At 39.2% G+C, this 24,104-nt stretch overlaps 1 protein-coding gene across 2 annotated transcripts in view; it reads right to left on the bottom strand.

The window, feature by feature from the left end:
- Positions 1-24,104, bottom strand: part of LOC121513315 (exostosin-1-like) — a 69,340-nt gene that overhangs the window by 28,612 nt on the left and 16,624 nt on the right. The gene's annotated exons all lie outside the window — the stretch shown is intronic.

Genomic DNA, 24,104 nt, shown 5'->3' with positions numbered 1-24,104 from the left:
CCCTGTCCTCTGCAACACTGCCCTGACCAGGATCAGGTTTCCTGAAACAGACTCATTGTAGCACACACCACAGAGCAGATAAGCACCTCTTTTTGACAATGAAATACCTGGAAAGCACACGTACTTTCGGGGATAACCCCTGCTTTGATCCTGACTCCTCTCTCTCCTCTCGTCTCCCCGCCCATCTTTAAACCCTTTGCCCTCTCACCTGCACATCTCCACATCCGTCGTTTCTTCCTCATTCCCTCCATCCAATCTAAACCTCAGTCAGCACTTGCTTGGATTAAGGAGCTGCTTGGAATTCCTTCAGAGTGGATTTTACACCAGTAGCAAAGGGAGTGCAGAAAAAGGTGTCCAAAGTTTACAGACATCAGACTGGGTTATATTACATAGCAAAGTACCTACATTTAATGCAGAAGAGTTGTACTGATAGCCAAGCAATCAATGCAGATTTGTTTTGATTTAAAACTTGTATATTTTTGAGAATGCAAAAACACATGCTGGGGTAGTGTATAGCAGAAATCTCCAAACTATGGCCTGTGGCCAACTGCAGCTTCCTACCTAGCTAATAGCTCACAGCAAATTCTATTACATAAAATATAAAAGGCCGTATCATAACATTATAACAAGATTAGAATCTTAACTGTTTCTTATTTCCGTGCTGTACTTATTTTCTGCCATGTTGATTCTGTAAACAACTATTATGACATGAAGAATTTGTTCAAATGTTTTATTTCAGACTTCATTTTTACATTGGCAAAAATAGTAAACATGTTGACAACCAAAAACAACAAAATGTCAGCAGCAAATAGCAGCATAAATAATGCTCCTTTGCTCAGCTTTCTGCTCAGTCTTAAGGCCCAAAATCCAGCTTATTGTCATCAAGCAGCAACACTCTTATAAAGTTTAACACTCACGCAGTGTCTTTTTGTGTTGTGTCTGAATGTGGAACTGAACTGCCAGCATCATTCCGCTTTGCTTTATGAAGTGTTGTTTTCATCCTGACCAAGGGTGGATCCAGTGGTTTGCCTTGTAAGCCATTAATGAAAAACTGTGGTGCAAGCATACTTAACATCTAAGCATATCTTGACCTAAATTTGATTGGTTTTACTAAATTTATTAAAGATGAGGCCTGGTCATTCACATGTCTTTCTCTGTGTGGCTCTCCCTTTTATTTATTCCAATAGCATTTTCAGACACACAAAACTTATGATATAAAATTTTCCTGCTAGCCGCTTTGTAAAATGTCCAATAGCGGATCGTAGAGCACATAATGAAGTGGCTTCTTTATGCTTTTAGCTTCTAAGTACAGTCTTTATGGCTTGTTTGTTGATACTGTCATTAGTAGGGATGATCCTCTGCTAATAACTTCGCATCTGATTAAACACAATTTCTTTTGTTTACTTATATGTGAGCATGAACTGTTTTGTTTTCAAATCAAAATGGTGCTAAATGGTTCCTACAATATGCTATCAGTACCATCAGATCACGGTTGTTCACATTGGGTTAAAGAGCACTGAGACAGCATGGCAGTAGTCATTAAGAGCAGCTACAGTGGCTGCATTTAAGTTTAGACTGAGCGATTGAATAGGGTTATGGGCCTGAACTGAAAAAAAAATGATGACTTTGTTTAGCTGACTTGTAATTCTAGTGCCGACTATTAAAGGGAGTACAGTCATTCGTTCCAATCATATGTAGCACTGACATAGCTGGCATCATAGCCTCAAACTCAGCCATTTTTTTATTTATCCTTAATAAGTGAGGTCCTGCTCCTTAAAAACCCAAACCCAACTTCCACTAACAGGCAAGGTGTCCTGCTGTGTGCTACTTATGTGGCATATAAAACTAGGCATCTCAGGAAAAGTTCAGGGCAGTCTGTCCTGTAATTTTGAAGAAATTTCCAAGTGTGTGGAAAAGTCTTAAATGTGGGAATCAAAAGACATTGTGCATTTCTTTTTTAAATTTATGTGTGCAATGCAAAGTGCTTTCTCTTTACTATAGAGCACTGGTGTTTCAACGTCGACCCAATGCTTCAGTTTATCCACTTTATCTTCACATGCAAATGCACAGCAAAGCCAAATATCAGCTTGGGTCAGGGACACGGGTTAAAATATCAATTGTGCTTAACATTAACAATGCTGTCACATGGTTACAAACAAGTGTGATGTAAAATAGGAGGAGATACTCTAATATTCAAGTGGATAATCCAACAAAGATTAAACGTTAAAACTTAGAGTCACAACAGTGAGTTGATCAAAGATTAACAGCCACAAAAGCCATAAAAGCATGAGTTAATCTTGATGTTTTCTATAATACTCTATAATGTCCACAGAAATCCATTATCTGAGCACTTGATATAAGCAGGCTCGTACATTATCAGCCAACAATCTTCCTCACAGTCAGACTCCATCACAGATACTGTATGATGGGCTATCATTAAGCATGAAAAAAACAAATAATCCAGCCAGAGCATGACTGACCATTTTCAGGCCAATAAAAACTAAAGTATAGGTTCATATCTGTGCCTGCTTCAGTGTAAATGTCCCATCCATCACATTTCCTGTCAGTACAAACTCAGAGCAGACCAGATGTTCCTCTCCCTGCATACCTCCATTCTTCTCTGCTCTACCAGATGGCTGCCTGTGGGGAGGAACAGGCTCACAGTATGCTGCTGCATGTCAGTGTTAAGGATGAGTGCTCAAAAATACTGCTTCATGAACTAATTCATTACTGTCGTGGTATGCCCCTTTAGGTTTATTTTCTAAATGTGTTAAGTGTGAATGTGGGTTTGACAGATTGTTGGCAATGTAAAAATATGATGCTATTCGTACAGTGTAAGTCAAAGTGGTGTCCACAATAAACCTCACAAAACATGACGTAAATCCTGCATCGGCCTGTATTTACAATGCTGCTGCTGATGAAGAGCCAAGTGGTCTCACACAAAGAGACTGGTCATCACTAAAATCCCAACTTCCGAATGAAGCAGCTTGAGCTTGTCTTTTGCTGCTACATATGAATGATGATGATGATAACAACACAATTAAAACAAAAATGAAAAATAAGATAATGAGGATAAAAAAAATAGTGTCTAAAAAAATAGCTTTTAAAATAACAATTCATTTTCAATTTTATGGCTCTGTCATATAAAGTGCAAAGATGTTGGTGTTGCACTAACATGAAATTGATAGTATAAGAAATATTAAAGACACAGTAAGAATGAGTGTAGCATAATCCACACAGCTTTAGCCTGACATGGTACAAGAAGTCGAGGACACATACACTGAGGGTTTAACCTCAACCAACTGTTCAATCAGGGCGACCATGCTGGTGACATTTTCTCACTTTCTTAAGATAAGGTCAGACTACATGTTTCAGGACAATTACGGTCCGACCCGACAGCCGTACTGATTCAAGACCTATTGGCCCTGAAATCCTACCGTGTCACTGAGAACCACAATCAAGAGCACATCTGAAAGCCTAAGGTCTTCGATATTTTATCCTGCCCTCTGCAATTTGTCTTGTGACATCAGTGAAATTAACTAATAAGAGCACAGAGTGCTCTAAGCTGTGCTCACAAGCTGAAGTCACAAATGTAAACAAATCAAATGGCAAAGCAAAAGAGGATTGAGGAATTAATGTTGAGAGATGTAACAGTGGAACAGAAGAAAAGTTCACTGAGCAGAAGCAACAACACCCCTGCATTAGGATGTAGTGTCAAGAGACTACCACAACAGACTGAAAAAGAGAGAAATGTTGGTGTGAAATAGCAACAAGTGAGTCACTGAGGTTAGCATAGCATCAAGCCAGTCTATCATTCATTATAATATTTGGATAGAAGGCATGTATGTTGCAGAGTGGCAGAAAGCTTGAGCTGTTGACAGAAATCAGTGGGGAGCAAGCTATAAACAACTTTGTTTCAGCTGAAAAGTGCTGCTAATTAATAACTAAATCTTAATGATGGTCACCTTAGTTAGTACAGGTCCTCAACTGATGGGATAGATTTACAGAAATGTTTGGAGCCGCAATGGTATATCAATAAAAACACAAGATGAAGATGTGCTATCACAGTAGCTACCACAAACATTGTGTTAGTGATGAGTATAAGCTAAACCCATAGACTGTAGAAAGAACTGGACAAAGCCCGTTTGACGTCAGTCGTCTGCTTACAATAGGCGGACTCAAACAGCTCTTGAAGCCAATCCGTGGAGGCTTCCATATTGAAATCGTGGTTGCAACTGAACTTTGGATCAACCTAATGGCCCGTCCAAAAGCGCGATTTCCTGTCAGCCTGCTAGTATTCCGGTTGACAGAAACAGAGCCTCTGCCTGCCGAGCTGTCTGTCAATCAAATGAGACGCGCCAATCAGCTTTCATCCTAAATATAATCCAAACGATCATGGTACAAAAAAATTCACCCCCCCCGTACAATGGGAGCACAATAAGACACTAGCTAATGAGGCACGTTTTTTGTTTTGAACCAGGCTGTAAACCAGTTTATTTCTAGTGTCAAAACTGGCTGTTTAACATATGTCCAGACGGGACTTCCGGTGTTCCTGCAGCCAGCCTCAAGTGGACACTTGCGGTATAGCAACTTTTTGCACTTTCACATTGGCTTCATTTTTCAGGACTGGAGCTTGCCGCTGGGCTAAACCCCACTCAATTTAAGCAGATCTTAGCCTGTTTTTCTCTTATTTTCATCCGCTCATCATTGAGCAGACAGGAATGTTTTGCCACTCAACCCAGCAGAGCAGTTGTGTTGGCACTGAAAGTGACATCAGCGCATACTTTCTGTAGACCAACAGACACAGTATAGTACAGTAAATGAAGTTTGTTTATTTTCAGTCCTCTTCCTGGGTGTAGTCTTGCCCAGCTCATTTTCCTTCCAATGTCATCACCTTGGTCACAATGCCTGATCTTGTATCTCTGTGTAGTTCGTCAAGTTTTGTAGTCAAGTCACAGCATGAATTCACTGCTCTGTAATCACCTGCTCTGAGATAACAGACAAAAAATGTTTAGACATAGGCTATAACACTATTTGGAGGTATAATATTTTAGAAATGATAGAATGAGCATACTGTATGTGTTGGTGAGTGAGTGAGTGAGTGGGGTGGACATGAAAAAGACAATAAAGTTTCAGTGTAATTTAGAGAATCAACGTGTCTAATCCCGTGGTCTTTGACAGTTTTTCACAAAGCACAACTAAGTTCAAAACTAAAATCTGAAGGCACACAATTTTCTTTTCTTTACAAAATAGCCTTTTTATCACACACTACAGCATCTATAGTTGTTGTTTGGTTGTAGTAATATTGCATGCACATTGGATAAATTCTCATGGCACATGCTATCCTGCCTCAAAGCACACCAGTATGCCTCAGCATACCATCTGGTAACCACTGCTCTCAGCCCCACATTTAGTTCAACGAGAAAGAAATTCACAAACTATGTTGACTGAAAACATTAGCTGGTGGTTACTGGGTAAGAAAGGCCCCAAACTTTAGGATACAGGTGATAAAATCAAAAGTAGCAGCTAAAAAACAGAATGTATGTGAAAATTCCAATGCAAAACAAACTTAATGTGTCTCTTTGCAAGAAAAAGGCCAAAAGATTGGAAGGAAAGTGGGCATAGAACTCGGAAAAAAGAACATTTGCATATAACATTAAAGTCTATTTCTTAAATGCATCAGAGGACTAGACATCAACTTAATTGGAGTAAATTTCATCTATGTAACTTCTTGTTAATTGCTATTATTTTACAGAGTAAAAAAGACTGTGTCATCACTTCAACAAAACAGCTCAGATCAACAATGAAACAGCCTTTCTCTTGGTATCTTTTCTCCAGCAAGTCTTTCATTAGTGAAAAGAAAAAGAATCCGGCAGGAAAACAGCACATCATCTCTCCTTTAATTCTGTGGGAGATCTACTATTATCAAATCTTTCATTAACCTATTTATACACTGGTTTATTTAGACCAAATGTGTTATCATTGTAAGAGGGGAATGTGGTGAAATGATACACAGAAAAACAAAAGAAAACAGTAAGTGAGCTGAGTCAAGAAAAAAGATCAACCAGTCTCCTAGCAACAAGAATGGATGGTGTTAAAAAAGAAATGCATGGCTCACTCTGTAAAAGAGCCTGAGGAGACTCAGAAGAACAGCCAAAGTGTTTGTGCTCAATAATCTGTGAGAGACCACACACATTTACAACACAACAGCTTATAGAAAGGACTACAAATCAGAGGACACATGGCTTAGGAGGCTCCATGACATTTTAAAAGTTCTCATGGACTCATTCTAACAATTTCTGTGTCATCCTCTTTAATTGAAGACTGTTCCTTAACTTCAATGATTTTGTACCATTTTGCAACAATTACAATACTTAGCCCTCACCCTGACATGCAAAATAACTAAAAATTTCCCATAAACAGTCAGAAAAGTATTTTCCATGTAACACATTGGATACCACATCTAATAAAATAACTAACAGTTATACTTACAGTAAATGTTTTGAAATATGATCAGAGTTTTTGACACTCAGAAAATAAATAAAGACCATGAGAAAGGACAAGAAGTAGGAAAAGGAAAAAGTCTGAATATCCCACATTGTCAGTCATCAAAAACAACCTCCTGGAGAGCTCTGTGGCCTCATTTGTTGCTTATCTGCATCAGGATGGACTAAATGTAAAGCTCATAAAGTAGTTTTCATTTTGTGGTACTTTCAACATATTAAATGGGATAATTAAGCAAGAATAACCTGAAAGTAGGCCTTTTTATTGTAGGCATTAACAGAAAATAGTGCCACAAGCTCTGTTCACGTAAATATGACAGGGAGTCTCAAAGTACGACCCAACCCATCCCCACCCAAGCTATTTAGGCAATCATATATTATCATCTTATAGGGATGCACAATAATATTGGCATGATATCAGATTTAAGCTCTAAGTTAAATACTGGTGTTGGCAGATATGAAAATGTTTGCTGATATTTACAGTCAATGTACGGTTGTACACATCAGCAGTTTAATCATATCAGTCTTCAATATCGGCAAAACATACAACCCCACCATCAGGTGTACAGTAGGTAGTTGCCTAGGGCAGGGCTGACAGTACAACATATATGTCACAAATGCTACGAGAAAATCGGTCTGTGCTAAGAGATTTTCATTCCTCATCGCACAGGTGCTATGACAGAGTGAGAGAGGTGTGTGCATGCCAGACGCGCAGACAAGACTTTAGGTTTGACTTTTGCCCCAAAAACTTCCCTCCACTTTGATTTGAGATTTGAATTTCATGCCCAGTCCATTTATTTCTTATTTCTGGTACATTTTAGACTCAAGCAGAATGTTTTTTCCTCTCGTCAAGTGCAATCCTGTGTGTCTGGAGCATGAGCGGCCACGCTCCGCAATGGTGAGGGACTGACCTGCTGCAGCTCATACAGACGGGTCAGGCTCAGGGCAGACGCAGTACAGGTGTCTTTATGTTGAAGAGGAGCGCTGCTATAATCCCAAGTTTTATTTTAAGGCACGTCGCCTTGACGATGTTAAAAGCATGTATCTACAAGCTTACTTCTCTGTTAGCCTCATCCCTTCAATTACACACTGACAGTTGCAGGGAGTTGGCTGTCAGTGAGAGGACAGAGCGCCCAGTCTGCGCTGACTTCTGATTAAAGATTAATTTATAAAACGATGCATTTTTTTCTCCACTAATATCATAGCTGCTGCTGTTTAGTTAACAAGACAATACGCGTCTGAATTTAGCATACAGGTCTGATATGACACGGACAGACAGAAACTTTGTGTGTATTGTTAGGGTAAAGATGCGATTTGGAGATAGTTTTTCTTTTCTAATTATGTTTGAACTCCAATAGTCCTGATGTTATGATGACACTGAAAGAGAGAAAAGAGCATCTGTTCATTTAAATTAGCTCTATAAACATCAGAACCCAGTGTGATACTACGATATGGACCAAACTCTAACAGTGTTTAATTAATTTCTACTAATGTTAGGAATATTTTTCTATTCCTCTGAGTATCAGTAAATATATAAGGGGTGTCCAAACTATGGGCTGTGGGCCAACTATTGCCCTTGGTCCATTTGAATTGGCCTGCAAGAAATCCATTAAAAAGACCCACATAAGAACATAAAACTTTACTAAGTTTCTTAGTTTGACTAGGAATGCACAGTATTTGGGGTTTATACAATATGGGGATATTTACAAATTAAATTTAGCTGATATCAATACCAATATATAATTGTAGTTTAGACCTAACACTTCAGTCCTTGAAACACAGTTTAAGGATGAACAGAGAAATGTACTTCAGTCTCTAGAACACACTAAAGTTTAATAAGGATGAACACAAAAAAGGACTTCAGCTGTCTGTCAGTCCCGCCAAAAGTTAAAAAAAAAAGATGAATACAAACAAAAGGATTCCAGCAGAAAATAGCAGCACTAACAGAGCTCATCTGCTCCTCTGTCTGATCTCAAAGTCTGATTTCCAAATCATACTGCTCGAATCACCTTAAAGCACCACACTTCTGTGAAGTTAGTCAGCTTCCAGCAGGTTGCTCTTGTTTTGTGTCTGAATGTGGAGATGAACCATCAGCGTCTCTCTTCTCTGTGATTGGCTGTTTGCTTTGGTAGACATTAACGAGAGCTGTAATTACCTACACCGATGAAATTGGCAGGGGGTTATGTAAAGGGCTCCGTATCTTTCTTTCTTTCTATGTGTACAAGATAACTCGAGAACGGAAAGTCGGATCTTCACCAAACTTTCAGGGAATATTGGGATAGTGACAGGGAAGAATCGATAAGATTTTGGTGATGATCTGCACACCCATTCGGTTTGTCTCGGACTTTGAAATTTTGAATACCATAGTAATCAATGGGAGCGTAAGTTCCTCGGTGGCGCTGCTTAGGCATGGGTCTGCCGGCTCAGACAGCCATTCTAGTTTAGGTTGTTCATGTTTCGTTTTTCAAGTACATTCACTTACTAAGCTAAAAAAATTTAATCTTTTTGAGACCTTTTTAAAGACTCTATGCACAGATTTTACGACCCCATCGACCAACTTCTAACCTGTTACATTAGCGACACTATGCTAAGTGCAAGATAAAACAGTGATAACAGAATAGAAAATTCTAGCAGTATCTCGTCTTGAACATCACATGGCAGAAGAGATAAAAGTTTAAATAAGCACATGAAAATGCCCCAAAAGGCAGAATGACTTCAGACTTCACAGTTGTTTCAGAATATCATGATTAAAACTAAGCATTAAAAAACAACTGGCCGAGAAAAACTAACATACAGCCTATTTTGAAGAGTATAGAAATTAAAAACCCCAAGATTCAATACCTTTTAATTTTGCATTTAAGACTTTTTAAAGCCTTAATTTTCACTAAATTGATTAATCAACTTTTAATACATTTTAAGGCCCTGCAGACACCCTGTACAATAAAATGGTGGTTAAATATCTGTACCAGCTATAATGAGTTTGGGCATATCATCATAGCAGATATTTAAACAATCGATATTGTTCATCCCTACTAGCCAAGTGGAGGCAGAGTAAGGTGGCTCAGGCTTTAAACATGCCAGGTAAAAAAATGCAGCATACTACTGAATGGTGAGTATCAGAGGAGATTCAGAAGTGGGTATACTCAGAACAGTGCATATACCCTTCACTACACCAATGTTTGTATCAAACAAACATGCTTCTCAGATCTGCTAAGGGTTCATGTTTCAGGGTCTGAAGACACAGTTTGTACCTTATGCTCCATCTTATTTTGGTTTCTGTCACAAACAACCTAAAACTGCCAATCTTGCTTCTATTCCATTCTAGATTCTATACACAATCACACCTGCACTTCCTTGTTGCTTGTCCAGCATTTTATCCTGTTCAGAAATATTTCAGTCTGTACTCTGTTCAAGCAACAGGTCATCTGCATGTAGGACAGAAAGGACAGCATCAATAGTAAGGAGCTGCAGAAATGTATTAAAGTGACACCATAACCAGGTCCAGTATTAAAAAAACAAAGAACCTCAGTAGGCTTATTTATGGGAAAGATGGATCAGCAGATGTATCTTTATCTTTTTCCCACAGACACTATGTCTTGTGCCCACACAATTGTTAAAGATATGCATAGAAAAAATGGTCAGAGTATCTTCTGTGTGGATAACTCTGCTTCCATATAGGACCTTGCCATATTGTGATATAACTGAATTAGAACGAAATGTGCAGCCCCTCCACAGAGGGGCCCACGGTGCTTTGTTGATTTAAATATAATGCCTTGAAATTAAAGTAATCATCAAAAGCATTGCCTGTATCCTATAAAACATTGCCTTGGGCTCACTTTAGTCACTGTAGGACACTTCGCCAAGATGGACTTCAGGAGGGTAATGGTATTGTCCCACTCTCCCTCTACCCATCACACTCTGACTTCATTTCTCATTTTCTGCTTCCTCTTTTTTGTCACAGTCGAGCCAAGTTGATGGGCAGTTGGCTGTTTCCTGGACGATGAGTTCAAGCTAGAGGAATTTCAGCCTGAAAGGCACCGTATGAAAGTGGGTGTCATCAGATGAGAAAGGAAAAGACAAGAAAACAGCAGTTGACAACTGCATGTCGTTTCCAAGCCCCACACAGCCAGAGCCACTCAGGGCAAGAATGTCGCACACGACGCAAACAGACACATAAAGGCTCTTTCTGATCTCAATACACTTCAGAGAGACTTCAATATTTCAAGACACTGCCAGACATGGCTGCTTTGTTTCTCCTGACAAGATTGCACACCAAGAGGCAGACATAAACACAGCAGTGACAGGCAAAAGAGGGGGTAACAGGCTGTCCATATGCAAAACAAATGCTCCCACTAATAGACACCCTGTCTTTCTGGCAGACAGGAATGAGATCTGCATGTGTAAAGAAAACACACGTACACAGTGCAAGGATGAGAGCAATCACTACATCACCGTTCTGATCTCTGCATGGCCTTCAATCTGCTTGTAATGTAAGGTTAATGAGCATCCCTCAAACACATTACATGGGGTTAAATAGCCCTAAACATAAATACCTGAAAGCCCTTTGGTAGTGAAAGAGTGTATGACACTCCAGGAGAAAAGGATCCCATAGGAATGTGGACACATTAGACGTAAGCAGCAGTTTTTGTTGCACTCACAGAGATCTGGTTCACCGATCAGATAATTCCCTCCGTTGGATGTCTGATTTTTCTTTGAGGATTCATTTTACACAGTGGAGCATTGTCCAACAGTGCAATTCAGTCAATAACTCAGAACATGGAAAAATATAAAGAAACATAGTTTAGAGTCCAGAATAACTGTGACAAATGTGACACGTACTTGCATAAAGTTGTGGAGCTTAAAATATTCCTGCAGCCTCAGGGTAGGAGTGGTAGAGATTGATGTCCAACTCTTTTATGAATGAGATTCCCTGCACTACATTAAACTTAATTACATAGTTAATCTTGACTGTTTTATCCACAGCAGTGATAGATAAGCAACTTTTGTGTAAAGTATTAGAGCCAGCTAACGATGCCTCAAGCAGGGATGGGAACATAATACTGTGACAAAAAAGTCCATGGTTGGCTGCAGAGTTTCAGGGAAAGTTAGAATTTAATTGAGAGAACTACACATTGCTGCACAAGCATGGCTGTGTCAAGACATCCAGGGACACTTGGGAACGATGAATGTGTGTAGTTACTTATTCCAGCTTCCTCTTTAACTTTAAAATGGTTTTCTACAAATATTTTTTTGTCATAGTAAGTAGTTCCACAACTAAAAAAAGTAATTTGGCTGCCATATTTAGCAAGATTCTTTATCCAGGTGTCATCTGAAAGAAATTGCTAAATTAAGCTCAAACACGTTTGTTAGGAATCATGCTTTCTTAATGATGCTTGAACTGCAGCAGACAACATCATGGTTGTTGAAAAATGCATGAGTTGTGGTGGAAACCTTTGCACTCCTTCCTCGAGAAACTCTGACACATTTTTCTTGTTGCCAGACTTGTTATTGTGACCTAACTCTTCACTTAGTCTGTCCAATTTTTTTATTCTCTACCACACAGTTGTGCAATGTCAATCTAATTGCTCATGCATTGAGAAATAGATTAACGTACCAAGGTTCATGCTTATTGCAAATATCAATATGTCTTTAGTCTAGTGCCCAGTGGTATCTAAAGCTGTGACATTTAGGCCCCTTTGACATTTCACCCTTACCATTAACGTCATAGAGGCATAATGGAGGGACAAGGTGATCCCCTTTCTGTGCCGTCTCTGAGGTCGTAACTAGGGATGCACTGATACCGATACCAGTATCAGGTATTAGTGCTGATACTAAGCCTAAGTATCCATACTTGTACTCATAAGCACAGCAGATACTGTACTCTGTATCATTTTAAAGCATGATTTCATCCTCTCATTATGTGAGTATGTAGTCAAAGTTGAAGCTGTGTCGGAAGTTTGTTGATTTTCTAACATAAATGAAAATGAAGAAAGTAGAGGAGAGGCAAAAGGAGGGATGAGGAACATTTAATGAACATAAAACAAACGTTCAAGATAAATTTGAGATCAGTCATGCTACTTTAAAGTAATCATATTTGCACTCCGTATCAGTGAGAACCCAAATTTAAATACTCGTACTCATACCTGGTCTGGGAAAATGTGGTATCAGTGCATCCCTAGTTGTAACAGAGGTCAGAAAGAGATGAAAAATTGATAAGTAGATTGGGACTGTAGTAAATCAAAGCAATTATAGGTTTGGTGAAATACATCAACCAATCACTTGGTCATTAACATAACAAAAGCCTGCATCTTATTTCTGGATCAACCTAATTAGTGGCAGTGTCCTGTACCTAGGCTGGTAGTCTAAAATACCTTTGAAATAAACATAACAAGCTTTCATTAGCAAAACAAATTATTATTTCCCTCATCATGTAGTATGGAAATAACTGACTCAAAGCTAACCAGTGTGCCCATGAAAACGAGTTCCAAAAATATGTGCCACATGTACTATATGAACTGGTGACCATGGGATAATAACTACTTTAAATTGTATAGAAAATAACCTCAAATAATTTTTAAACATATTTGATAACTATAATAGTAAACACTCACTTGTTCCAGACCCTGGTGTGTAATTTTTTAGCTATAAATACTGTCAAGGTGGCATACAGCAAGGTTAACTGAAAACAAGTCCACAGGTTTGAACGTGAAGAAAACTTTAAGGAACCAGGAGACACCACTGTCAGTCTTCTCTACTCTCTGTGACAGACATAAACATTAAAATGTGCGTTTCAGTGAGATACTAGATAAAACATTTGCTGACCACAGTTAGCAGTAAAGAGGCTGGGACAGAGAGCAGAGCAGCCCTTGCAGCAGCTTCAGTAAACTAAATCCTGCTTTTCTCTTCATATTTAATTTCATGTGTCTCCAAATTTGTTAGAGCATTACTGCTTAAAAAAATCTGAGCGTGGATATGTGGAGCTGCCGGGCTTGCTTTCCTACAAAGCCGAAATGTAAAGTCATTGACATAAAGGTACAAGCAATATCGCATCACTGAGGTGTCAGTATGAATGCTGCAAGGCATAATGATAATGAAGCTTCGTTATGTTTCGACCCTGAAATGCACAATGAAATTCCTTTTTCTACCTGATCTTTTGAATGTCGTTTGATATGGGAATTAAGTTCAAATATATTATGTTTTTTATAGTTATCTTACTGTTTTTCATGTAAAAGAATGCTTAATGTACTGAAAGAATATTCCAGAAATGATGATCTAATTTGATGATGAGACTCTTTTCTCCAATGCACTGAACTCCAAGACATGTGTAGACATTACCCAGAGGAACTGAATGTGAAGATGCACATGTAAACATCACTTAAAGTGGACATTAAACAGACTTCAGTTGGGCAGATGTGTGAACAGAGCAGGTGGGCCAGTTTATGACAGAAGTATTGCAACTACATTGTTTAGTTGCTTCATAAAGTTTTTGGCGTATTGTACTTCAGCATTCGTTTTTATATTATAAGGGTCAATTTCCAACTAATAGTGACATGAAAAGCTGAAACACCATCATGCTAAGTCTTCCTCTTAACATCCGAAAAATATGCTATGGCAGCCCCAAAAGCCTTGGCCAAACCAAGTGTTTACAGAAGACAACAAAACAGACAGCAACAGTCTGACTCCTTTTGTTGCTGTGTATAAGAAAAAAAGATCCACAGACTGAACCTGATTCTCATGACGTTGTTCAGAGTTCATCTGTCTTTCTCCTTTATTTCCAGGAGGTTTTTGACAACTATGGCCAAGTTTGATAACATGCCCATTTTGAGTAAAACTATTTGCTAGACTACATCTCTAGGTTTGTTTTCAGTTCACATACTGAGAAGATTAAAGATCATGGTAGTTACTCTTCTCCGCTGGTGTACAAAGTAACACTGATGTTATTACCAATAAAGCTTCTAAAAAACACAAAGCCTTGACTCGTTTCCTCGGGGCACCTTGATCTCACTCATCTTCCTCCAGTTAATGAGTTCAAAGGCAGCTTTATAAAACATTTACAGGCACACAGAGGGGGGGTCTCGAGCACTCCCACAGTTCGACATGACCCCGGGTTAATTCAGTTAATTACTATGCTTTGAATCTTCTTTTTCTCGTTCCTCTCCTCTGCCTGCACTCATCGCACGATCTCTCTCACCAGGAGATTCAAAGCAAGAACCTTTCATCTCTCCAAATATCCCTCCTTAGAATTAAGTCAAACAGGCCGTCGGACTTATCTCCAGGAAGATCAACACACTAGCCAAAACACACACATTTATCAACATCTAGCAGGAGAATATTTGGGGCATAAAGAAGCCGACTTAATTTCATCCTTAAGGAGTCTGGAGGAGGCTAATTCCCACATCTCTTCATCAGCCATCAATCAGCTTGATGAGGTTGATGAGAAGGATGCTTTGAAGTGCTCTCCGGACACCAAAACCAGAACAGGGGAGTCTTGGAGATAATGAAATGACTGCTGTTAATGGAGTGGCCATTAATGCTGGAATGTCAGGACTGACTTGTAAAATCAGACAACATAAAGATGTCAGATCAGACAGATCAGGATAAATTGATTGCAGCATCCAAGGAGAGACCAGTTTGGAATAACCGGGATCCATAAATTAAAATGTATCCTGCATATTCACAGCACACAGGGCACATCAATAGAATGATGTCCCAGTTGTTTGTCCAGTTAGAAGACAACAGAATCAGAGGTTTGTCTGGATTTGTCTACTTGCTCAGCTGGTTAAACGGAAATTTAAATTCAGGCCAGTGGACTAGTCTTCAGCTAAACAAAACTCAGGGTGGAGAAGGCTGGACAAGGAGAGCCAATAGCATTTGTCAAGCCACAGTAAAAGCCACCATCATGGCCAACAACTGCTACAAGACCTGAACAGATGAGGACAGCGCAACAGAACTGAAAGCAAGTCTATAACATCTCAATCAAATGGCTTATACTTCAGACTAGTGGGCTGATATCTCCATGAAGTCATATGTTATTGTAAGCTATTTTTCCTTCAGAGAAGCATGTGCTGTTCTGTGGAGGAGCTCATGAACATTACTGAAAAAAGTTAAACTGTTTTGTACATTGCTCTGGGTTGATGTTTTCTTTACAATACCATTTTGGCAAACTAAAAGGGTGTGATTACCCACCACAATTACAAGTGAGTAAAAGGAATCATTCCATCTTTTTTATCATTTCAGGCCCACAATCCAGGGCAAATGGTACATCTGAAGTGTAACCACCTGCCACTGGTAACTGCTCTTTATGACTGCTGCCTTCCTGTCACCATTATAAATAACCACTAACTGCTGTAGCACTGATAGCATGTTATAGGAACAGCTTAGTTTATCAATGAAACAAGGAAACAATGAAACTTTTCTGTAACAAGACATGACTATATAAAAAACGACAACAGTAGGCTGTCGGACATTCGTGTAATCCACTATATTAACCCCACTTTGTGACCGAAATGTCTGCTAAAATTTGATAAGGACAGAGGAAGGATGAGCATGAGTCAAAAGGGTGGGAGGAGCAGTTGTTTGTGTGTTTAGGAGATAGGACATAAGTTTAACACACTTTAACAAGCAATCGTTAGCCTGGTAAAGCAGTGCGTGGCAGAGGGCTGTAATTTATCATAACATCAATAAACTTTGTGGGTGAAGCTTGCCTTCAAAAAGACAGAGAAAGCTGCTCGATTGGTTAAATCTGTCACTCTTCTTAGATAAAATAGTCGAAGAGGTAGCAAAAGCATTAGCACTGAAATAGTGTTCCACTATAAATAAGTCCTTCATTCAAAGCATATCATATATATAGGCTACTTTAATTAGCACAAAAAGTGTTTTACATATTGTAAAACACGATAACTGTTTTTGTGTTTATTCTGTGGCATTTTTAAATTTTTTAATGTAACAGAATTTAAAAAGTAACTTTTAGTTTTAAAATACAGAAACTTTAGACCTTTACATTATTTTAACAGCCCCAGAAAATCTTATTCCGTTTTTAATGAAGGGAATTATTGGGATGAATTGGGAAAATACTGATGAATCTATGACTGAAATAATCAGATGTTGCAGCCCTAGACTTTAGACAGGTCTGCTAGACGCAATTATACATCAAGGAACATTGCCAGATTTGAAGCAGTGGTTAGCAGAAAACAATAGAAAACAGTGAGCAGCAACAGGTCTGTGTGGGGATTTTTTGTTTTTCATGTAATAAGCGAGTGTTTAAGTACGCTTTCAAAAGGTCATGTGAGTATTCAAGCACTGAAATGACTGTAAAGTCCAGTTCCAAGTTAAGATTTGTGAGTTTAGGGCGCAGATGGCCTAGCAGTTAGGTTGCTTGCAGCCCGGTTAAAAGTCCGGCCTATGGCTCCTTTCCTGCATGGCTCCCCCCATCAAAAATTAAGGCATAAAAAGCTCCAAAATATATCTTCAAAACAAACCAAAAAAAAAAAATATGCCTGTCTAACCTGACACAGCCAGCACACATCAAAATACAGCAGAACTGTTTCTATGAAATCTTATCTGCTCACTGTGATTGTTTACATCCAGGCAGTAGAGTGAGAAGAGAGGGCCAAGTAACTTAGGCTAAAGTCAATCTATGGCCAGCAGAGGTAGTAGCTGGTGGCTGCCTTATATTTTGATCACATCAGACCAGCTTTGAGGGCCAGTGCATGCAAATACCATAATCATTTTTAACTAACTAATTCTGGTGTGGCCTAGCAAGGGTGTTGGTATATCTCTAGTCAGCTAGTCCTACACATTTTTCATCCTGATCTCTTTTTATTCAATGACATTTCATGTTTCTTTTACGGTTTCAGATCAGAGGTGGATCCAACATTTGTCCAGCTATCATCAAACAAGCTAGCTCTGGTAAATGACTTGCTGATTTAATTAATGAATGCATGAATGTATACACTAACACAAACTCTGGATGGCCAGTGAGGGTGTCTCATTCTTTACAAAGTTGGAAGTTGAGCAGTTTAATCTAAGCACACACTAATCTTGAAGGAATGCTGTCAAACAGTCGGTAACTGACTCCTACTGGTGCTGATGTTTCAGTGGCTGCTCTGCATGACAGATAAAGTCCAGGTAGGAATGTCTCTGTTCCTTGGCCAGGCAGGAACGGATGGAGGAAGAGATAGAAGGATGTGAGAAGGCAGATAGAAGAGAGAGAGTGATGAATGGGTGGTAAGTGAGGTGGGCTGGAGGGGAAAAGAGGGTGGAATGAAACACATGAGAAGTGAAAGTGAAGGAGATCGAAGCAGAGAAAGGATGAGAGCAGAAATCAGGGACATGTAATCAGCAGAACCTGAAGAACAAAAAGTTGAGAAAAGTAATGGACCATATGCATCCTAGCGAGTTTCTATTTCCCTGTTAAGACTTTTGTGACTTTATCAGCATGTGGACAGCTTATCAAAACACCACATTTATTTTTACCGGGGTGAAAAACCCTCTCAGCTCAAAGACATCTTCCTTCTCCTATTGGCAAAGCAACCGTGACAATATCAGTGACAGGAAAAGGGGGCTTTGTTATATCTCCCTTAGTTCAGAGTAGGGGATGTTATCAGCTGAATTTGCTATCAATGCACCATCAAACGGACTTGCAGGCTGTGTCTGATCTGATCCATCATGCTGAGAGAGGGATTTAGATAAAGCCGACTGCTGAGGCTAGAATCTGCTGGGGACTGAGGAGTCTGTTTTGAAGCATTTTGTGTTTGTGTGCGGGTGTGATTGGGGACAATATTGGAGGAGTAATGCATCAGGGAAACCGAGGAGCATGTGGGGACCATACTGTGGGCATGTGATACTCGTGCAGGCATGAGGTCTTTTTAGGACATAATGGGATGGTCTTACACAAGTGTTTCAAGGGAGAATGTGGGATAAAAGATGGGGAGAGGGAAAGGAAAAATGGAAAGTGTTTGTGTAATTTTCATGTACTCGCTGTTTTTAACTCAGTGAGTCTTTGCACCTTCAAAACACAAGTGTGCATCCAAGAAAGAAAGGAAAAGCCACAGTGTGAGCCAAGTTCACTGGAGGTGATACACTGCTAAACCAACTCAGATTATTCTAACCGCCCCAATGATATGTAACACAGCTCTGTAAAAAAGGTCACAATGTCATTTCCTTAGTTTAAATTCAAGCTTAAAAAATACAACAAATAATGACATCTCATTTGATCCATTTCTAAGAGCACTGAACAAGGCAAGCAGAATGCAAGTTACCAGAAGGTTCTTTTTTCAGTGTTTCAAGTAGTATGCTTTATTTTACTTCCAGGGTTCTCAGAGAATGATTTTTCTCTCTGAGCACATTAAAATGGTGTAATCTGAAGTGCACCGAAGCATGTTTGGCCAGTAAAGTCCAGCTTGTTTGTCTAGTGTGTGTGCTCTGTATTGCGCCAAAGAGCAGCACCCTTCATTGGCCCTGGCATGAATGAGAGAGTGAAATGAATTGATTTAATTGACAATAACTCATCATTAAAAGTGTTGGAAACCAATTTATTAATCGATGTGTTGTGTCATACGATTGCCACATCATTTATATCACTTGCAGGTAATTGTTAAAATTTACCTTCACTCAGCCTACACCTTTGATGGTCATAGTGCTCAGGCCAGTTTGGGCTTGGACCAATGTGAGTGCATGCCAGCCGGGAAATGAAGAGAAGGGGGGCATGCCTCTGCACAGTACTGGGCAGTGTACATGTGCCTTAAGCGCCCTCAATATCATAGTTTCATTTCATCTAAAGCGCTTTGAGGTGCCAGAAAAAGAAGCATAATAAGGATATCAAAAGTAACATCATCTTCTTACTGATGTGCCACACTACTTTGGAAATTTTACAGAGTACACCGAGTTCCACATTATTATGCAAACGTTTTTCTCTGATTTTCTAAATATCAATGCAAATGACAGTCATAATATTTTTCAAGTCATCAACAGTTAGAGTATAATTCAAATGTTTTTGAACAAACTTCATAATGATAACTATTTTTTTTTTAAAATAAAAACCTCAAAATGCACTTTTCCACATGTTCCACATTATTAAGCAGGCCACAGGTTTCAGCAATATGGGAAAGAAAAAGGATCTCTCTGCTGCTGAAAAGTGTCAAATAGTGTAATGCCTTGGACAAGGAATGAAAACATTTGATATTTCAGGAAAAATTAAGCATGATCATTGTACTGTGAAGAAATCTGTGGCTGATTCAGAGCACGGACGGGTTTGTGCAGATAAAGACATAATGAGGAAGGTTTCTGACAGACAAATACATCAGATTAAGAGAGCAGATGCTAAAATGTCATTACAAAGCAGCAAACAAGTATTTGAAGCTGCTGGTGCCCCTGGAGTCCCACCAACCTCAAGGTATAGGATCCTCCAGAGGCTTGCAGTCGTGTATAAACCTACTATTCAGCCACCCCTAACCAGTGCTCACAAGCAGAAATGGTTGCAGTGGGCCCAGAAATACATGAAGACTCATTTTCAAACAGTCTTGTTGACTGATGAGTGCTGTGCAACCCTGGATGGTCCAGATGGAGGAGTAGTGGATGGTTGGTGGATGGCCACCATGTCCCAACGGGACGTCAACAAGGAGGGGGCGGAGTCATGTTTGGGCCGGAATCATGAGGAGAGAGCTGATAGGCCCCTTTAGGGTCCCTGAAGGTGTGAAAATGACCTCGGCAAAGTATATAGAGTTTCTGACTGACCACTTTCTTCCATGGTACAAAAAGAGAATCGTGCCTTCTGTAGCAAAATTTTCTTCAATGCTCCATCTCATGCTGCAAAGAATAGCTCTGTGTCATTGGCTGCTATGGGCATAAAAGGAGAGAAACTCATGGTGTGGCCCCAAACCTCCCCTGACCTCAACCCTACTGAGAACCTTTGGAGCATCCTCAAGCTAAAGATCTATGAGGGTGGGAGGCAGTTCACATCAAAACAGCAGCTCTGGGAGGATATCCTGACATCCTGCAAAGAAATTCAAGCAGAAACTCTCCAAAAACTCACAAGTTCAATGGATGCAAGAATAGTGAAGGTGATATCAAAGAAGGGCTCCTATGTTAACATGGAACTTGTCCTGTTCGGATGTTTTTGATTGAAATAGCTTTGATTTCAGTAAATATTACTTCCTGATGCTGCAATTTCTACAAATGACCATTTTCAGTTCTTTACAACCTATAAAATGTTTTAAAAAGTTGTTGTGCTTAATAATGTGGAACAGTGCATTTTGAGGTTTTAATTTTTTTTTTTTAATAATTTTTGTCATTATGAAGTTTGTTCAAAAACATTTGAATTATGCTCTAACGGCTGATGACTTGAAGAATATTCTGACTGTCATTTGCATTAATATTTAGGAAAATCAGAGAAAAATATAATTTGCATAATAATATGGAACGCGGTGTATATTTGAAGCTTTTTCACTGTAAGAGTTTCCCCAAAATTACAATGGTACTATGAAGAATACATAAAGGTATTAGGTTCTGTAGAAAAGAAAGCACACAGAGATGTTTCTGAAATGAAGATGTGGTGGACAAATAGCTTTAGCGATATATTTCCATGAAAATTTAAATGTATACTGTAACTTCATTGGTGATGGAACAGAAATTTGAGAGACAGAGAGCTCAAAAAAGTACACATCTCAATCTAAGGGGCTGGTAAATATGAGAAAATGGGTTGTCTGCAATTTGTGTTAACCAAGCCTTAAAAGGCACCACATGAAAAACGAGACATAATGGGAGTTTATTCAAACTGCTGATGTCAACCAGCCACAGATGCACCGGTGGCAAGAAGAGCACAGCGAGTGTGAAGTAATGAGAAGAGATGCTTCTTCTGCTGCAGAGAGAGTAAATTAGTGTCTCGCCAAGTCAAGCCGCCAAAAAAACTAAGTGTAAACACAGTCTTTTAGCTCTCAAGAGGGAAAAGATGATTACCTCACAATTACAAGACCACAGAGGGGAGAGAAGCCCCATTGCCTCAGTGACAGAAAGAGAGATTACAGGGTGGCGGCAGTACTAATGATGATGGGGAAAAGGGAAAAAAATACAGCAGTCTATCCCAGAGGAAACACAAAATTGCAGCGACTAGCAGAAATTTGTGGCTTACGCTTGGCATGCTCTTCAGAATGAGAGATGAAGAGGGAATGCCTTATTTACTGAAGTCTGCTGCTGGGATGAATCTTTTTTCCCAAAGCATCAAAGCATCAATATCCAAAGAGGCATTCAACAGGTTTCTATTTCAATGCAGCAGCACTATGATGCACATCTCAGGTCTATTTCTGCATCCATATTTTCCTGGCAGCAAACACTACCAGGCCTGTCAAAAAATTAAATAGCCAACACAAGATCATGGTACAAATGTCATTGACTTAAAACAAACACATTTGAGTTTCTTCCATGGCATTTACAATCTGAACTGACATATCTGTCATTCTCATAAAAGCCTAAATTGAACAGCTGTGCTGCTCAGCTCTGTGATAGGCCACAGTCTACCACCCCAAAGGTTTTAACACCCCCCCCCCGGGAATTCTTACCCGCTAATGTGATGACTGTGGGGGAAGGCGGCTTAATCCTACACTGATACCATGATACACATCACAGAGACACCTTTACATTTGTTGGCTATGAATGAATGAATGCAAATGTGACATCAGACTATAAAATCTTTCAGACTATAAAATCTTAAGCCTGTGAATCTTTGAATACCACAGTTATATAACAAGTAATACATAGAGGTAAGCAGACAGTACAAGATTGTAGACAAGTGCATTTTAAAGAGGAAATCAGATCTTAATATGTTTGACAAAAAATTTCCTAAAGAGTTCAAATTAAATGATATAATTTGAAAATCTTGCCTAAAACAAGGAACAATAATTGTTGCCAAATACAGGATGTGAAACGTCAGCCTTTAGAAAACATCTGAGGTCAAAGGGAGGTCAGAGGGAGGAAAGGCTGGATTGACAACGGTTACAATTACCACATGTCACTTAGAGCACAATGATACCCTGTCACAGTCATCACCTTTTATTCTGCAGGACATGCACACCACATCAACACAAAGCAAGCAGTACTGACTTCCTGCTGCTTTGTTACTGTCAAATTTCATCAATCAAAAGTGTGCAAACATGTCATATATCCTTTCACGCAAGCACAGACCTCCTGAAAATTTCCCAGGATTTTAGGGTGAGCTAAAACCAACCCCATTCTTTCTTTCTTTCAATCTTAAACAGACTTTATCGTGCCACATCTCTTTGGAAGATTTCAGCAAAACTGAAACATTAAACATTGTTAGAAGGCAGCTGATGCATTGATCTGCTCTATTAAAAACATATGCCCTAACTTTATCTCTTTTAAACCAACAAAGAACAACAGTTATCACTTTAAGGACCATTTCTGTACCTCATGGGATTCTTTTCTAACAAATTTACCTTTGAGTAAAACTAATACCTGTATTTCTTCTTGTTTCATATCCAAGAGGTGATGATATTTATACTCTGCAAGTGGTGCAGGCCAGTGTGATTTTTCTGCCCATAATGAAGCTGCTTCATACCGTTTCTGTTCATTAGCAGGTTCTTTTTACTTAGGATGCTCAAAACATTTGCATGTTGAATTTATGTAAGGGCAAAAATGTCATCATAGCATTGAGCCCTGCTGCTTCTTTTTGCTGTCATCAGTTCACTGCAATAGGGTCTTCTGCATCTGTCATACCACGTCCAGTCATGACTTAAAAAGATTTATACTGTCATCTAATCCAAGAAGACACAGTGTAAGGAGCACATGTGTGAAAAGGCTAAGGTAACTGACGTTGTTTGCAGTAACCTGATGCAAATTAACGCAAGAATGTCAGACTGGCTGACAGGAAGTGAGGAAAACTGCTAAGGAATAAATAACAATAGAGAAAAAGTAGGTATGTGAGAATCTATGTGGACCAGCATGCATCTATTATCATTAGAAAACTGATTTGATTGTTATTCTCTTGTCAGATGAATTGCTTATTTTGGGGACTTAACATGCATAAAAAGTCAGCAAATGTAAGTATTTTGGTGGCTTTGTGAATGCGCACCATAAAAATGGCTCTACAATGCCCCCTTGAACCCATTTTGTACAGAGTTGGGGAATTTTGGCATTGTGCAAAAAAATAATAGTTTATATTTCGGGTATAGACCCGAAGAAATGCATATTTAAGATTTTTTATTATGTCACAGTGCCCCCTGCTGCCCACAAGAAATAACTTTTTAACGTTTATAATTCTGCGTTCCTTCAAGCTTGGTCAAATCTTCTTCAAAAAGGATGTGAAACATACCAACACCTTGGCCATACTGCCCTTGTAACCTCAAAGTGTTGCTGCTTACCTTGTTGCCATGGCAATGCAGTTAAAGTCATAAAACAGGGAGTAAGTTTTGAAGGGTTTAACATGCTCAAACAGTCACCAAATTTCACACCTGCCATTTGTCCTTAACTCTTACAGAACATGTGATTTGATGGGTGGGTGGTCCTTAATGGCTCAGTGGCATCCCTAACAATATTTCAAAAATTCAGCCCACAAACAGGTTTAACCTCGGATTTTGACATTTCTTTGTG

This window comes from Cheilinus undulatus, linkage group 8 (genome assembly GCF_018320785.1).
Source record: "Cheilinus undulatus linkage group 8, ASM1832078v1, whole genome shotgun sequence".
In the NCBI taxonomy this organism is placed as follows: Eukaryota; Metazoa; Chordata; class Actinopteri; order Labriformes; family Labridae; genus Cheilinus; species Cheilinus undulatus.
The sequence above is the reverse complement of the archived record's forward strand: the minus strand, read 5'-3'. Positions and strand labels throughout refer to the sequence as shown.